The following is a 3,834-nucleotide window of genomic DNA, read 5'->3' as shown; positions in this document are numbered from 1 at the left end:
GGTGGGGAGGAGGGAGATGATGATGCCGAGGATGTCGTCGGGGAGCCTGGTGATGAAATCCTCGCAGCCGCCGCCGCCGCTCCGTGCCCGCTTCCGTGCGGTTCCATGGGATTCGCGCGCCTCCCCCGCGGCCTCTTTCTCCATGGTCGGCAACTGGCGAGGGGCAAGGCCGCGTCTCACACTCTCACTGGTTTATGGGGATGGGGCGCTCGGTAACCGTAGGCAGTGGTGCGTCGTGGTAATAACTTCCTCCTATGTTCGTTCGTCTTGTTGTAGTATGGAAGTAAAGGAGATAAAGGAGAGACACAAATGATTCTCTTAGTCTATTGCAATGTGGGAGACTCACTTATATACAGCGTGAAGAGGTGTGTTGGGGTGTGTTGGGGAGACACCTCTTCCCCAACAAACACCTTCAGGAGGCATCCCTCCCATACAATTGATCACATATTTTATTTCTTAACACTTCCCCTTGATCAATTTGTCATCCGTATATTGCAATCCAAAAACTCCTCCCAAAAACCCTGTGGGAAAAATTTAAGGAGAAACATTATAATGATATGCCACCGAAAACTCCTTTAAAAACCCAGTGGGAAAAATATAAGGAGAAACCAATATGATATATATCCGCACTTGTATTTATATTGTCTCGTTAAAAACCTTATATGAGAAACCATCATGGAAAACTCATAAAGGGAAAAAGAGTACAATATGAATGATATGAGGATCACCAACGGGTTATAACTTGGGATTTTACTCCCCCTGAACTTTGCAAACCTCAAGAATATCTCATACCAATTCCACGAACCTAGTTCTGGAATGTAAACATTGATAGAGATATTGTGAATATCACAATAATCTGTTTGCATATTATCCTCTTACATTTCCGTAATTCACAAGGATAAATATAACCCATAAGCAATACAAGTGACATTATCTTGGTAGATAATGATAATCTCCACATGATTTCACATGTGGCCAATCATTTTATGAAGTCATCCACATTTTCTGATGCTTTAAATAAAATAGAATGATCACTGGAAGGACTCGTTTAGAGTCTATTCTAAATACTTCTTTCAAAATACTCTTCCAGCAAATCCAGTCTTTGATATGGCATTGTGGGATTAGATAATTAGCCACTATCAATATATCAAACCATGGTCCCATCTTGATTTTCCGAATGAAATTGATCAAGACTCTTTGTGCCCTGGATATATCCTAGGATATTCCTTCCACAAACCTTATACCTTTCAGGGAATTGCACTCTCAATAAATTGCCAAAAACTATAGTGTCAGGCCTGACAAATTTTGCAAAATATATGAGTGCTTCAATGGTATTTAGATATGGCAATTCATGCTCCTCTATCATCTTCACCATCTTCCCTATGTCTCAAGGATCTGTATCCCATATTAGGTATAATATGACCATATATATCTTTGATATAATATATCCATATTGAACTTCTCCAATACTTCCGGATATATGGAGACTGGTATCTTAGGGGATATGCTCAAGTCATAAACTTAGCATAATTTGGTTAAACCCGAATATCCTCTTAACATGATTGTGTGTATTTCATATCTTATATAGACTTTGATGATAAGATCATCGACTCCACAATTTAAGGTGATGTAAAATCAAATCCAGGATTTCTTCATGAATACGCGTCAACAATCATTAGTATGAGAGTAATCCTTGTCAAGGAATAACTCACTTAGTCGGTTGCACCACACAATTCTCCGACTACTTCAAGTCATAGAATGACTTCAAAAGTTCCACACATGCATGTTGCGATTTACCTTTGGATTCAGAATATTAAGTCATTCAATGACTTCAATATATACATCCAAACTAATTGACCCATGGGAGTATGTAGACATTACATACATCATCCGTATGGATCTATACTGACATTAACATTCAGTATCGAAACATAATTCCACTCATACCAAAAAAGGTATGCTACATCGTAACCGATGTCGGGTCTCTGCGAAAAACCCTTGTGCTACAAGCCTCGCTTTCTCACCACCTCATTTATTTTTGTTTCCAAACAAAAATTCACTTCTCTTCCCTTTGGAAGATACTTATGAGGAGCGGGTTTTACAATGGTAATCGCCATAAAACGGCATAAACCTCTCAGCTGTGCATGAAACTTAATTCATAGCTATGATGGCGTCTCATAAGTTGTGTATGGATGGAAGGTAATCACCAAAATATGCAAGTGTTCTGCATAATTCCCTTCATAGCATAATATGCAGCATAGTCACAAATGCCTTGAGTTCATCTCCTTATGGAGTATGTGACACTATAGTCACAACCAATGACACATGCTATGAAATTGACAAGTATTTGGAAAGACATCACGAAGGTAGTCACTAATAATGCAAACATCATAGCTCCAAACGAAAAATTATTTCGTTACTACGATGTGCTAAATCCATATAAAGGTCTAGGAAAAGCTTAAACGACCCATAATATGACTTTCTACAAATAGATAATCACCATAACATGGTGTAGATCATATTTGTAGAACACCAGAGGTAATCACCACCAAGTGGGGTAGACCTCACCCTTATGGTACTTTGCACAATCTTGTGTTAATTAAAACACATTGAAAGTGGTCACCACGCGGTGACATAGACCTCTCAGTTGTGAACAAAGTTATACATTGGCTTAACCAATCCATAAGTTGTATGCAGATTTGAAAATTGTCATATCAGTTTGTTGACATAAGGTGTGTAGACATAACATAATGGAAAAAGTCCAAAACAAACCTTAAATTTGTCGGCGAAAGCTAAATCAAACCCTGAACTCTCAATCCCTGAAATTAGCACACCAAACTCTCATATCCCGGTCTATTTTAAACCTTGAGAGGACTTGCCGGTATTTGCTGAATTAGGACGGCCCATTAACGTTGTCGCTCACGCGCGCACGCACTGCTCTGGATTTTCTTTTTTTTCTTTTTTCTTTTTTTTCTTTTCTCTTTTTTTACTCATGTCCATTTTTTCTTCGTATGCAATGTACATTTTTAACGCACATATAAAATATGTTTTGATAAACTTTTGATACTTTCATATACATTATGTATATTTTTAAATTAAATGTTTTCTTTTTTTGAATACATGGTTATATTATTTTCAAATGCATGTTTACATTTTCTTAATGACAATAAACATTTTATAAAACCAAACGAACTCTTCTGAATGGTTCAACATTTTTAAATATGTAGACATTTTTTTCAAACACATGCCAAGTATATTCTGTTAAATGTAAGACACAATTATTTACAACACGCACACTTTTTCTTTTACATTGTACACACATTTTTGTTTGAAAATGTCATGAACACATTTTTTGAAACCCATGAACATTATTGAAATGCTACATTTTTCTGAATCACACAAATATTATTATACATTATATAAACATTTGTTTGAATTGGTCCATTCATTTTCTTAAAACCTGCGATATTTTTTAGATGTCACAAAAAAATTTCTTACAATTTGTTCAGATTTCGAATTTTTTTCCTATTTTTTTTAAATTTTCAAAAAGCATTCACACATTAAAATTATGTTTATGTTTCAAAGTGTTCGCACTTAAATTTTTTGTTCTGCTTTCAGAAAAGGAAAGCTTGCTTCATGTCTGGTTGGCCGGCCCAGACGAGTACGTAGCCAACGATACGAAACATTTTCTAAAAAAATATTTAAAAAATTATAATAACATTATTTATAAAATGTGAAAAACTGTTGAAACTCTGAACATTTTTTGTAGTTGTTTTTAGAATCACAAACAGCTTTTAAAAATGCGAATAGAATTTCAAAATTCCAGAAAAAAAT

Source organism: Triticum aestivum, chromosome 6B (assembly GCF_018294505.1).
Source record: "Triticum aestivum cultivar Chinese Spring chromosome 6B, IWGSC CS RefSeq v2.1, whole genome shotgun sequence".
NCBI classification, from domain to species: Eukaryota; Viridiplantae; Streptophyta; class Magnoliopsida; order Poales; family Poaceae; genus Triticum; species Triticum aestivum.
This window is presented reverse-complemented; position numbering follows the sequence as displayed.